Source organism: Sceloporus undulatus, chromosome 7 (genome assembly GCF_019175285.1).
Source record: "Sceloporus undulatus isolate JIND9_A2432 ecotype Alabama chromosome 7, SceUnd_v1.1, whole genome shotgun sequence".
Taxonomy (NCBI): Eukaryota; Metazoa; Chordata; class Lepidosauria; order Squamata; family Phrynosomatidae; genus Sceloporus; species Sceloporus undulatus.
Window position 1 is genome coordinate 32053938 of NC_056528.1, and position 14856 is coordinate 32068793.

The 14856-nt window shown below is 46.0% G+C and overlaps 1 protein-coding gene across 1 annotated transcript in view; it reads right to left on the bottom strand.

The window, feature by feature from the left end:
- The window catches only part of MBNL3 (muscleblind like splicing regulator 3), an 82772-nt gene extending 79197 nt beyond the window's left edge, over window positions 1–3575 (bottom strand). Inside the window, 1 exon segment of the mRNA XM_042479483.1 lies at window positions 3022–3575. The gene's annotated coding sequence lies outside the window, so the exon portion shown is untranslated.
- Between the last annotated feature and the right edge of the window lie 11281 nt (window positions 3576–14856).

Sequence of the window (14856 nt, forward strand, 5' to 3'; positions counted from 1 at the left end):
TGACTTTGAAGGTTTTTGAAGCCAAGGGTGGCCGGAGGGCCTTTGCCTTGCAAACCCTTCCTTGGGCCAGTTGCAATGGAGCTGGAGGCCACAAATGAATGGGGGAAATTGGGGTCTTTTTTGGGGTGAGGGATATTAGGATGGCTTCCCCTCCCCTTCTTGTGCATGCTTCATACTTGGCCCCCATTCCCCCCCCATTTTCTTTCAATGTCTATCTCTATATATCTTTCTTTGGTGATTCATTGCAAAGGAGTTGTTGGAAAGCTTCAGGGCCCCAAACTGTCGCCTACCTGGCAGCCAGGTTTATATATAATATAGCGAGAGTGTGTGTGTGTGTATACACACCTGGCTGCCAGGTAGATGACAACTCAGACCCTGAAGCTTTCCAACAACTCCTTGCAACTGAATGAAAAGCTGATTGGAAAGCTTCAGGGCCTGAGTTTCGTCTACTGGCAGTCAGATGTTTTACACACACACACAACACACTGTGCATGTATGTATGTGATCCCTCCCTCTATCTGTCTACCTATTAATTTTTCTCTCCCTTCTCCTGTCCCCTCTATCTATCATCTATCTATCTATCTATCTATCTTCATCTCTCCCTCTCCCTCTCTCTCTCTACTATATCTATATGCTATATATCCATCCCTTCTCTCTCTCTCTCTCCCTCCCTATCTATCTTTCTCTATATTCCCTCCCTCTCCTCCCCCTCCCTAGCTCTCTGTCTCTTTCTCTCTCCATATATATCTTATCTTTGTCTTTCTCTCCTCATTCTCTCCCCCCTCTGTCTTCATGTCTCTATCTATCTATCTATCTTATTTCTATCATTATCTATCTATTATCATCTCTGTTGTCTGTCTGATTGTCTGTGTGCCCATAGCTCCACCAACCCCCTCCAAACTTGCATTACCTGACCCTGTAGATGGAAAGTCTTCTTTTTTGGAGGGGTGGGGTGGGGCCTTAGAGCAGATCTATCTCTCTCTCTCTCTCTCTCTCTCTTCCGGCCCCAGCAGCCCACCTGCCAAACACAACATGCGCATTGAGGGGCTCCTGCCAGCGCCGCACTCTACCTGCCTGGAAACAAAGAGAAGCTGGCCAGACCAAGTCCCCAATTCCCCATTCCTAGCATGCATCCACACTGCAGAAATAACCTGCTTTGACAACCACTTTAACAGCCAGGCTCCATGCGAAGGAAATCTGGGGAGGCAGTTGGTTGCGGCCTCTGGGAGTTGTTCCTGTGTGCCTCAAGTCCTTTCCGACTTAGGAGACCTTATGGCCAACCTCTCCTGGGGTTTTCTTGGCAAGTTTCTTCAAAGGGGGATTGCTGTGGCACTCTGAGGCTGAGAGATGGACTTCTTGCCCAAAGTCACACAGTGGGTTCCATGGCCGGACGGGATTCGAACCTGGCATCCCAGGCTCCTGGGCCAGTGCTCAAACCACTGTCCATGCTGACCTCATTTGTTGTTGTGTGCCTTCAAGTCATTGGGCAACCCGATCATTCCCAGAATTGCATAGCCTTATAGCCATGGCAGTTAAAGCGGCATCCACCGGGTTAATTTTGCCATGCGGATGCAGCCTCGTCCCTCTCTTTTTAGGCACCGAGTTTAACCTGGTCAGTTGTTGAGCCATCTTTTCTTTAGCTCCCTTCAGTGTCTGAGAGGTTCCTTCCTGTGTTGCAAAGCAGTGCATTTATTCAAAACAATGGGCCCAAACTAGTTTGTTTTTGTTGAAAAGGAGAGGAGAAAGTCGTTTGTGTTGTGAACTGTGGCACTTTCTTTCTCCTTGCCCTCCATTTCTCAACTCTTCATCTCCGTCATGGGTGGCCAAAGGGGTCCAACGTGTTTTCTATGACCCTCAGAGTGGCCAGAGGAAGAATTATAGGACTTTATCCCATGCAAACACTGGACCTATAAACTATGCATTTGTGATTAAGATTTCACAGGACGTCAGGATTCAAGTGCCATCATCCTGGGAATATCCTGCAAAATCACACATAAAGGTTTTCACATGATGTTATGAAAAAGCAATGAAAGCTTTGTCACTGTTTATTGCCTGGTTATTCCCAGGAGAATGGCTCTCCTATTGCCTGTGTGTGAAAATGTTTAATTGCATTTTAATCGCGATCGTGTGATTTTTACAGGATGATCACCATTTAAATGACAAGTTCTTTCCCATTGATAAAGTCATAATATCGGAGAGTTGAGAGACCACAAGGGTCCATTTTAATCCAACTCCTCTTCCATGCAATACACAAATAAGTGCTCTAGATGAAGCTGTTTCTGGCTGAATCTCCATCTGCAACAACTGAGCAGACTTGTGTAAATCAGGTCTAAACACCCTGCAGAGGCTGCTTAACTGCCCTGGCTCCATGCAGGGAATCCTGGGAATTGTATTTTTTGTGGCTGAAATAGAGGCAGAAATGTTTGCCAGTTGGATCAAGAGCCGGAAGGACTGCCTTCACTCTTGCTTGGCTTGTAGTTGGGTCAGGTACACAGCATATTGCCATTCTCTGCCCTTATTTTTGCCCCTATGGCTGCAATGAGGGCGATGTCTTCAATTTAACTTCTTCCAAGGTAAAAGCACTTTCCTGCAACCCCGGTTTCCCTCCCCCCGGGGCAGTCCTCTTTCACGTCCGCCTCCATTAAAAAAGGGGGGGTGGGAAAGGGGGAAGAATGGAGGTCAAAATGGCTCTCCAGCCGGGAAAGGAGGAGGAGGAGGGCAGCAGCAGCAGCAACTGGGGAGGCCATCCCTCCTTCCTCGAAAGCCAAGGCAAAAGGACACTGGAGTGGGGTTTCTTTCCAGAGCCATTGCAATGGAAAGAGCAGCCAGCCTCTGGCTCCTGTCCTTTTGCATTCCTCCTTCTGCCTTGATGGCTCTCATTCATGTCTCGTTGTCCATTTCTCATTTGCCATTCTGGTTTTCTCCTATTGCCTTCTGCAGTCCTCCCTTGGCCTTCTGCATCTGCCCCTTCCTCCTCCTCCTCCTCCTGGCTGAGCAAAGGCAGCCTGGGCTCCTGCTTACCTTGGGCTTCTCCTCCGGGCCTCCGCTGCTGCTGCTGCTGCTGCTGCTCTCCCGGGGCCCATGGGGGCCTCCTCTGGCTCCGGCACCAGAGCAGCTCGTCCTTCCTCAGCATGGGGGGCTCAGGCAGACCGCCATCTTAAAACAACCCCCCCAAAAAAAAGGGGGAGAGAGGGAGGGAGGGAGAGGAGGAAGGAAAGGAAGGAAGGAAAGGAGGGAAGGGGAGGCAGAGGAGCCCAACACCATGAGATCTAGCAGCAAAGCCAAGCTGCAAAGCTCCAGAGGGGGGCAATCATGGCTGGGGGGAAAGGGGGGAGAGGGAGGAGAAGAAGAAGGCCCCTTTCGTTCCCTTCCTAGCTGGATTTATTGTTGTTGTTGTTGTTGTTGTTTTGCAAAGGGGGAGCAATCCTGCCCCTCCCCCCAGGTTTTGCAAAAGCAGCAGCTGCAAAACCAAAAAAGCGGGTGGCAGCGTGTCCCCCTTCCTCCTCTCCCTCTTCCTTCTCTGCTCCTGGCCACCAGGCTGCTTGCTCTCTTTCTCCTCCTCCTCCTCCTTTCCTCCCTTCCCTCCTTCCCTCCCTCTGCTTTGGCTGCAGATGGTATGCTCCGCCTGCGATGCAGAGGAAGGCTGGGGAGAGGAGAGGAGGGAGGGGGAGAGGCCGGTGCCTGGAGCAGCCGTTGCCATAGCAACCCCGGGCCCGCGGAGGGAGGGGGCGGAGGGGCTGTTCCCGCCTCGCCGGGCGCAGCAGCAGCTGAGTGCATTGCAGCCAGGCTGCAAAGGAGAGAGGGAGCAGCTCAGTGCCCTGCAACTGCAGGATTGCAAGGACCTGGGGAGGCTTGGGCAGCTGCCCCCCTCTCTCTGCCTGGCACCTATCCTCCCCAGGTCGCTAAAAAGAGCCCCCCTCCTGTTGGGGGCAATGACCTGACACTTTTGTAAACCGCCTTAGGGAGTGTTTGAGGGCACTGAGAAGCGGGGTAGCAATGGACTTGCTATTACTATCTCATCCAAATTGCTCTGCCCCCAAATGCACCTGAGGAAGGAGACTGACGCCTAGGAAAGCTCCTGCTGCCAACTGCTTTCTTTCAGTCAGTCTCAAAGGAGCTGCAAGATCTCTCCACACATTGAGTAAACCCTCCTTCTGCCTCCTCCTGTGTGCATTCAGATTTTGGGGAACAAGATGAAAGCATTGCCCACCCTGAATTAATTCTCTTTCCAGAATGAAGCTGGTCAATTACAATGTATCACAATGCATTTAAACCTCTGAGTCAATGAAATAGAGACTCGGTCAAGACTGGGGAGTATTGTTCCCATGAGAGAAAGTTTAAAAAACGAACCCAACAACATTGATCTTCGTTGATCAATTCATTGATCTTCCAACTGTTGCACTTCGTTTCCACTGAGCCTGGATTGGCAACTTTTTAAAAAGAGTAGAAACAGTTGCACTTGATCTATTCCTAACCTGTATTTGCAACTTTTTAAACAGCATAGAAACTGTTGCACTTGGTTTCCTCCTAACCTATATTTGTACTGTATTTCTTAAAAAGCATCGAAACTATTAAACTTGACCTCCTCCTTGTCTCTACTTGCAATTTTTCAAAACAAAACAAACCTGTGCCTATGCATCCTTTGTGGGGGCAGACTTATCTATGCGCCTCTCCATGGATGGAGCCATGGCCGCTAAAATGATAACAAATCCCTATAACTCTGCAGATGGGTTTCATGTCATCTTACATTCGCAGGTTTCGGGTGCAATTGTACGCTGTTGCAAAAGGGACTGCTTTTACTCCCTGTGGTGACTGACACCTGCCAGTCAAGACTGCAAAGGAATCCATGAAACTAACCTCAGAAGAGTCCAGACCTTGCAGAATTAATAGATTCCCTAACTGTAAGACTGGAAGCTGTGCAGCAAACTCAATAGTAATTTGCAACCGGGGGAGAAAGAAAAGGCAGGGGAAATGCTAGTAGACGCTACTATCAGGATGGAAGATAATGAGATTATGTCTTTGTTGGCGCAGCCAATTTCATAGCATTTAGTCACCGCTAGGCATTCCTGCCCCGGGTTGGCAGGGGTCACGCCAGGACAGCCAGTTCCAGGGACAGCTGGTCTCTCTTTGCGCGCATGGCACATTAACGGATTGCAGCTCTTTGCTGTTTTCAGGCAGCGTTGGATTTGCTTTTTCCAAGGGAAGAATGCTGCCATAATGGCTCAGTTAAATCCAACAGGTCTAGGAGATGGTGCAGCAGCTGTGCTCCCCGGGGTCTGGGTTTTCCCCCCCCAAAGAAGGACACGTGGCTTTTGCACTGAATTGCAGAATAATAATAAAATGTAAAATGTTGCATTTTGGTTGAAGCAGGCCTTGGAAGAGGATGGGGAAACATCTCAAATGGATTGCAAAGGCTGGGAGAATGCAAGCCTTCCTATTCAAAACTTTCCTGCAGACACTGAATATAATAATAATAATAATAATCAGAAGACTAAGGTCTAATCTATATTGCAGAAATAAGGCAGTTTGACACCACTTTAACTGCTGTTAAAGTGGTTTGTTTGATTTATATCCTGCCTTTCGACCGATGCAGGATCCAAGATGTCTAAACCTAGTCATAGTCCAACACTCAAACCCCTTCACCACACTAGCTCTTCTTTTGTACACCTTCTCAAGAGTTAAACCTTGTTGTGTCTTGTGAGATTCAACCATTTAACTGGGCTTTTTCTGATCAATGTGGCATTGGCCTGTGGAGAATCAATGCTCTCCTCCCCTGGCATGACCTATTTTGTACATTTAATGGCCCCCGACTCCTGCAGCATGTTCTACAGATCAGAAGATGCGTTATATTGCAGGGGACCCATGGATGAACCTGTTCATAGCCAAGATCTCACACACCCAGGAGACAGAGTGTAACTTTATGCTCACGGTGTTACACGGGAGTTGTGCAAGGACGCCTCATGAATGAATTCCAACATTGTGTAACTGGGTATGCCACCCAATGTTGTTGTTGTGTGCCTTCAAGTCGTTTCCAACTTACGGCGACCCCAAGGTAAAACCTATCCTGGGGTTTTCTTGGCAAGATTGGTTCAGAGGAGATTTGCCATTGCCTTTTCCTGAGGCTGAGAGCATGTGACTTGTGCAACATCACCCAATGGGTTTCATGGCCAAGCTGGGAATCGAACCCTGGTCTCTAGTCGTAGTCCAACACTCAAATCGCTATGCCACAGAAGTAGATTACAATGTAGTTAAAATCTACATCCCCCCAAGCCAACTTTAAAGCAGAATTAAACTCCACGGGGTCCTTGTTATCCGCTGGGGTTTGGTTCCAGGATCCCCTGTGGATACCAAAATCCATGGATGCTCAAATCCCATTAAATATAATGGCAGAGCAATATAAGAGTGTCCCTTATATAAAATGGAAAATCAAGGTTTGCTATTTGGAATTTATACTTCTTGGGAAAATTTTCAAACCGGGGATGCTTGATTTAAAAAATCTGTGGATAAGAGGGCCGAGTGTATTTTATATGTTTAAAACAAATGGTTTAACTGCAGAGGGCAAGGCGGCTTGAGAGAGAGCTTGGAATCACTGGGCCTGGTCCAAGAATGTGGGGGAGTGTTTTTTCCCTTTGCAGTTGGAAAGGCTGCAAGGACTTTGTTATCACCAAGGATGGTGGTTAACACAACAAAGGAAAGCTGCCCTGAGAAAACAGAAAATGTAACCATAGGTAGGGGCTATGGTTTTGAGAATGATACAAAGGCTAGCCCACCAGCTTCATGGAGTGGAGTGAATAACTTTCAAATGCTTTTATTAGATGTGTGTATGTGTGTGTCCTTGGTTGTTCAAGCCTGACTAGCAACTTCTACTCCTTTAAAATCACAGCAATACACAGAGATCTCGCAGCACCTTAAAGACTCACTGAAAGGAAGAAGTTGGTAGCATGAGCTTTCATAGACTAAAGTCTACTTCCTCAGGTGCATTTGGTGAAGTAGACTTTATAGGAAAGCTCATGCTGCCAACTTCTTCCTTTCAGTGAGTCTCAGAGGTGCTACACGATCTCTCTACACACTGATTCTACAGACTAACATGGCTATATCTTTGCATTCTACCAGCTTACTCATCATCCACAGAAGCCTGATTTACCATGCCTGGGGGAGAGATGTATAGTCCCTATAACCAAACCCACAGTTACCTACATCTCCTTTCACAAGGAATATACAGATTGTCTGTGGGATGGAGAATCCTACAGCTAATGCAGAAGCGTTTTGCTTGAAAGACTGAGCCGCAAATGCTGGCTCTGGTAAACAGGGCTTGTTTATATCCCAGGACAGTAGATGATGCAACCAGGGCATCAGTTCATCCGACATCTTCGGCCCGGCGTTCCCTCTCTGGCAGCATGGCAACCCCAAGTGTTCAAGGCTTGTGGTGTATCAACATGCAGCCTTGGTTTCCTTGGGCCCTTCTGCTGATAACACTTTGGCCCGGCCTTGCAACATGGCTTGCATTCCCAGTTGCATCTCCCCAGAGTGAGCTGAACCCTTGTAATTATATGCAACCGTCTTTTTATTCAGAGGTAAACACAGCATTCGCCTGGGATTTGGTTCTCATCGCTGCCTGAATGCATCCTGAATCCAGAGTTGCACAGGTGGAGGGGGTCTATGAAAGCTCAGATCCTCTATTCTGCAAAGTGCCAAACAGGGTCAAAAAGGCAATGTTTTCTTAGTTCATGCAATGCATTTAAAATACCTACCTGCTGTCTGTCATCAGGAGAGCTTCCAGGGCTGTTTAGGAGCATCAAAAGGCAACTTCCAAAGAAAAATCCTTCCACAGCCCAAGGCAAGCAACATATAAAACACATATAACTCTTTGTAATTCCATGCTGAAACTCAAAGTGGTCCATATGGAGGTCCATAAACCACTGGCCGCTGGCCTATGGCAAGCTACCAGGACATTTGTCCACATTGTGTCATTTGCCATCAAATCATCTTGGAGTTATGGAAGCCCTGTGGATGAGAGCCCTCCAAGAGCAAAGGTGCATAACTTTACACATATCCAAAGGTGTATTTACACCTGGATGCATATCTACATGGACAATGGCACTGTGTGCATAACTTTTTTCCCCCAACAATGCAGCATCCCAAGGGTTACTTTGTCAACCAGAAAAGAAAAGTCTTACAAAGGCATCTGTGGCCTCTTTCCCCTCCTCTTCTTATGTTAACTTCATTTTATCTAGAGCCTCCACGGGGATTTCACTGCCTATTAGAATAATTTAGGTTATTTCCAGAATCTAATCTGAGAAAACAAATTAAAACACCCAAACCCTTCATTAGTTCTCCGAGAAACCATGCCTCAAGTCAAGGAGGGCAAAGACATGGGGCGATGCAGACCCAAGGAGTGTGGCATTTATTCATTATCCTCTTTTGTGCACATGCAGAGAGGAAGGGAGGGCGAAATGAAACCTTGCAGCGGAGGTATAATAACAGACGCTCACAGTGAACAAATACATTTAGACACTGAAGACTACTTATCTGGGATCCTGCATTGGTCAGACATGGCACAAAAGATTTGCATGGAGGACTGTGCCATGGCTGTCCCATCGCTAATCCCAGGACTGTAATGGTCCTCCACCACATGGCCATGCTGTGGCTGGTAGAGAGCTGGAGCATTGGGAGAAGTGTCTGGGCATGTCTCCATAGTCAGACACAGCTGGAGGAAAAAGGCTTTCATGGCTGGCATCCATAGTTTTTTGTGGGTTTTTCAGCCTATGTGACCATGTTCCAGAAGAGTTTATTCCTGACGTTTCATCAGTACCAGTGGTGGCACCTTCAGAGAATGCTGGAGGACATTTTCTGCCCAGATCTGCTGAGGACGTTTGGAAGCCATGGCACATGATATCAATGGCTTGCATCTGGCTATGGGAACATAGCCAGACATTTCTTCAATCCCAGGCCACTCTCCTTCTGCCATACAGGAACTCACAATCAAAGCATCCCCATTGACAGGGGGGCATCCAGCCTCTGTTTAAAAACCTCCAAAGAGGGAGACTCCACCACATTCTCCGAGGCAGTATTGTCTTCCACCATTGAACAGCCCTTGCCATCAAGAAGCTCTTCCTAATGTTTAGATGGAATCTCTTTTCCTGCAGCTTGCATCCATTGCTCTGTGCCTTATTCTCTAGAGCAGCAGAAAACAAGCTTGCTCCATCCTCAATATGACATCCCTTCAAATGTTTAAACAGGGCCATTATATCACCTGTTAACCGTCTGTTCTCCAGGATAAAACATAAGCAACTCCCTAAGTTGCTCCTCATAGGGCTTGGTGGTTTCCAGACCACAATCTGTTGTAGTAGAATCAATACATGTCAAGCACATTTCTTGCAGAATCTGCTTCTTCAGATTCCTTCCATTTGAGTCAGTGCTTAATACTGAGTTTCTCCTAGAAGGAGATGGCCGGCTAGTGTAGTTTTGCAGTGATTTTTTTCTTGCCTTGTTCGGAAGGCAGAGTCGATCTTCGTGCCTGCCCTCCTTCAACCGGTTGAGCTGGTTGGGAAAGCAGCCACAAGGCAAGGAGTCAGAGGTGAGGCCTGGGACTGGGCCTGCAATGCCCCGAGGAGGGATGCAGGAACCAAGCTACAGTACTGTATTTTTACTGCAGTCCTGTTCTTGGTGAGAACAGTGGGATAGTCACACCCGGCAGGAACCAAATATGTGGACATTATATGGCTCTTCTTGAAAACCAACCATGGTCCTCTTTGTTAAAAAGAAAACTTTGGCACAGTGTGGATGCAGAGGTTCTGTTTTGGTTCATCCAGAAACAGAGGCTGGTTACTCTAGAAATGTTAGTCAAAAAATTGACCCAAGAAAGTGGAGCCGACATATCCAAGGGACAATGTAAGTCTGATACAGTGGTCCCCCCACATTCACTGGGGTTATGAGTGAAGACCCCCGCAAATGTGCAAAAACTGCAAATGTGCAAAAATCCCAAATAAAAACACACTATTATTTTCACCTATAGTTGAGTATAATGTATATGTGGTATGTTAAAATCACTTAAGTTATCCATTAAGTTGGGGAATTTTTCTCAGCGAAAAGGGACGCCTTAATGAAATTCATTGTAAGAAAAACGTAATTGGTTGACATCAGCTGGAGTTTTAGCATCAACTCTAATGTCTTCTGGAATGAAGTCACAAGGATGGCACAAGACACGATTACAACGGAAGGGAGAAAGGAAGAGAAAGGGAGGGAGGGAGACAGAGAGAGACAGGCAGACAAGGTGTCTTGGGAAAAGCAGGGATGGTTGATGGTGTGGGTGATGTAATGCCCATGGGGCGACACTGCCACCCACTTTGGATCGAAACTTCCCACTGGCTGTGGCGAACACATTCCCTTGATGTGGGGAGGCCTCCGAAAGGATGGGCAGTAACGCAGTGATTTGCATTGGGATGGCACACCTGGGCCAAGATTCCGGATTGGAAAGTGTAACATGTAGTCCTGTACTCCTCAAATCCACCATTTAGCTGCTGTAGCCATCCCCAAACTCCAGTTTATGAGACAGTGGGGATGGTGGGGCAGCATCCATCCTGTAGTTAGAGTCCTCTGATATAGGGGTCCAGACAATGATGGGATTGCTGCACATCCAGCTATAGGAACATATAGCTGGACACTTGTCTGCTTGATCACCAAAGAGTAAATGGCCATGTTGGAGTGGGTGGGTTGTTGTTGCTGTTGTGCACATTCATGTTGCTTATGACTTATCGTGACCCTAATAGGAGGTTTTCTTGGCAAGATTTGTTCAGAGGTGGTTTGCCATAGCCTTCCCCTGAGGATGAGAGAGTGTGACATGCCCAAGGGCACTCAGTGGGTTTACATGGCCAAGCCAGGATTCAAACTCTGGTCAACCAGAGTCCTAGTCCAACGCTTAAACCATTAAACCACTCTGGCCCTCGCCTTAGCGTAGTGCCAATATTTGTGTGAGGACAAACGCCATGGCTGCAGTATGCAACACTATTCACTATGCAGAATAGCAACATTACACAACAGACTTCAATGATTTTGAGTGCCATTTCACAATGCACCACACACGGTGCACAGCCAGGATGCAAAGTATAGTATGCAATGTGTGATTACAGTGCAGAGTGTAGGAGGCAAAAGCACAATGGAAAATATAGGATGCACAACCACAATCAAAAAGCAGGGTGTTCAACCAGAACAGGCAGTGTACGACTTGCAAAGGAAAGCACAGGGGAACTTGGAACTCCACATCCGCTGTTATCAGCAGAATACATCCGTTGCACAACAGTGACTTTTTGGGCCTGCATGCATAAAGTGAAATAGGCATACATATATTCCTAAGTAAATTCTGGGACTCCGGATATATTCAGATAACTCTATGCAAGGAGGGTTCCCCAGGCGTATCAGCAGCTGACTTCTTTATCCTATATCCTATTGCTGACTTGCAATAGAGTCGACCCACCAAATCCATTGTTGAATGGCGAGTCAACACATAGGTAAATCTCATTGCTTCAATGGGTTTCCCTTCGTTGACACTAGGAATCAAGCCAGCATTGGAAGCCAACATCTTCCATTTGTGGCCACTAAAAGTTTGCAATGTTGGAAGGATCTGGAGGGTAAATGCATCTCCTGGGCTGTTGGGTAAAGGATGTTGTAACCCTAAAATGAAGGAAAATAAGACTTTTGAGCACAGAGAAATGGCTCCTTTTGATGTTCAGCTTGGCATGACTGCCCCCTACAGGATGTTTTGTGTCATGATGGACATTCTTTGCATTTAAGAAGAATGACAGAAAGGACCTGAAACCACTATGTGGCATTACTAAAATGCAGCAACTTTTGGGGGGAGGACAGTGGTCTTGAGGGGAATCTCTTTTAGGGTGGCCAACGCATAGTTTGGAAAAGCCCTTGTTTTGCACTCCAGGTCCCAGAATCCCCTGTGGTTACTTAGGTTGCGTCCACACTATAGGAATAACCCAGTTTGACACCACTGTAACTGCCATGGCTCACTGCTATGGAATCCTGGGATTCATAGTTTTGCAAGATGTTTAGCTTTTCAAGACAGCACTGGTGCCACAACAAACTACAGTTCCCAGAATTCCATAGCATTGAGCCGTGAACATTAAAATACATTATAGAAGCTGTTAACAAGGAAGTAACGCATGACGTCTGGATGAAGAGCTTATTGTTTATTAATGTTTGTTGCAGTGACTCTGTGAGTTGTACAGTTGTGGATTGATTTCTTTATTAATTAATGTTTTAAAACCAGTATCAATATAAATTATAATAATGATATAAAAAGAAGTCGTCGCTGCTATGCTCACCACTTGTTTGGGCCTTTGGTATTGTAACTGACTTTAAAAAGTAACTTTTTGAGCTCTGGCTCCACTAATGGCGCAGACTTTTGGCATGACTGTCCTAGTTTCATCTGAAAGTAGAAAGTAACTTGTCTGGTATAGACAGTGTATTTGGAGATCCATCGCCCCTTAGTGGCCACATACAGACACACATCACATCTGAAGTTTATCACACTGGGGCTGATTTTGGCATTAAAGAGAGATTAAAGCACATTTAAATATTAAAGCATCCCGCAAATAAAGTGGAAATGGCAAGTAACTGTGCAAATGTGTAATTACACAATTTTTCCAGGATAAATTCCTATTTTCCTTTGTGTCAAAAACTCCATAGACTTAGCTGTCTATTGACACGGAGATAAATTCATGTCACACTTAGCATGGCTTCACATCTTACGTTTGCCAAAGGGTACAGAAACAAACCTGTGAGACTTGGCAACATTATGCAGAGAAGGCCAGGGAGATCCTTCAATGGCTTGGAAACACACCTGTCTTGAAATCCTGGAGAGCCACCAATGCAAGTGTAGAGAGTAAGGAGTTAGATGGACCCAGGACCCAACTTCCCAACTAGACAAGGCAGCTTCTTGTGATACTATGGGTTCAGAGCCATGGGGACTGGCACCTTACTTTACCTTTAGGAGCTACAGTTCTATTACAGAGGAGCTGCTTTGTGTGCAAAATGCCCAAACTTTGATATCTAGCATCTCCAGGTAGGCTTAGGAATAGATAGTGGCTGATGCTTCCAGGTCAGTGGGGCTCTGAATCCACTCTGGGTTTTAGCCTGAACTATCCATGGTGCCAAATCGTGTTACCCATGTTCGGCAGATTTAATACTCATACTAAAACTATTTGCCCCATGGACTGCCGCTGGTGGGAATGATCCCTTGTCTGAAATCCCAAAGAATGAGCACCCAACAGCATAGACAGTATTGTGCTGGGTCTGGGAAAGTTGCGTTTTTGGACAACAATTCCAAGTTTGGTTTGCATCATCCTTCTGAATCTGTGTATTTGGTTTCACCGTCTTCCTTTCCAGGGAACATCACTGAAGGGTTTCCATTTGTCTGTTCAGAAGAAAAATACCTTAAGTCCAAATTAGGCCACTAACTGATTTTCCTCCCAATGTGCCTCTGAAGGCACCTAAACCCATCTGACTTTGGAAGCTAAGCAGAGACAGGCCAGGTTACTACTTGGATGGGAGACCATAAATGAATACCAGGTGTTATTTCAGAAGAAGGACCTGGCAAAACCACCTCCGAGTGTTCCTTGCCTAAGAAAACTCTATGAAGTTTATGGGGTCACCATAAGTTGGTGGGTGATTTCAAGGGACATAGTACCTACCTGTTGGAAAGAAAGCTGGTGCTAAACAAGGCGCAGATCCAATGTGATTTAGTAGCTTCAGTGCTGGACTGGGAGATCAGAGTTCAAGTCTTCGCTCAGGTCACACAAACCCACCAGATGACCTATGCTCTCAGCTGGAGAAGGAAAGCTTAAGAACGAATGTTGTTTAATGGGTTGAGAGCTTGACAAAGACTAATAGGGAGACCTGGGTTCGAATCCCATCTTGGCCATAAAACCCACTGGGTGACATTGGGCAAGTCACACTCTCTCAGCCTCAGAGGAAGGCACTGGCAAACCTCCTCTGAATAAATCTGGTCAAGAAGATCATATTTTTAAAGCCAGCATGGTGTGATACTTTGAGTGTTGGGCACAGACTCTGCGAGACCATGTTTTGAATCCCTGCTCAGCCATGGAAACACAACGAATGATCTTGGGCAAATCACTCTGAGGATCCTCCTTTGAAGAAAACCCCAAGAAAAGGTCACTGCAAGCTAGATTTGACTTGGAGGCACCAAACCACAACAGCATATATTGTGGTATATACACAACAGATAAAAGAACAGAGTTGTCGTAGGTCAGAGTTGACTTGAAGGCACACAATAACAAAAAACAACATGCCAGATAGATCCACATCTAAGCTCTTCAAAAATAATCATCCCGCAACCAAGGACAGTAATTAAAGTTTTATTTTCTCAATTCTAGTATTAAATTACACAATCAAAGTCCACCGACTCCTTCCAGCGCCCCTCTCTGTAGTTGTAAATCTACACGGTAAAATAAGCGGCCTACGCTGGAAATCGGTAGAACGGGTTTATGGTTTTGACAAAAATTGAATCATTTATAGGCATACAACCCCAATATATACAACGGACAGGAATACACAAAGAAAAGGAAACAAAGCTTCTCTCTCTCTCTTTTTTTCCATTTTTCCATTTTGCTTTTTGTAAAGCATGCACACCACAGCATTAAAAAACCAAGATTGCATCTCTTTCGCGTGGGACGGACGTGGGACCCCATTTAAAACAGTGCTTTCCAAATTCAAGAACAGATTATTCCTCCTTGGTAGGGAGCCCCAAGACTCTATGGCCATTTTAGATTGGCAATTTATTATTATTATTATTATTATTATTATTATTATTATTATTATTATTATTAT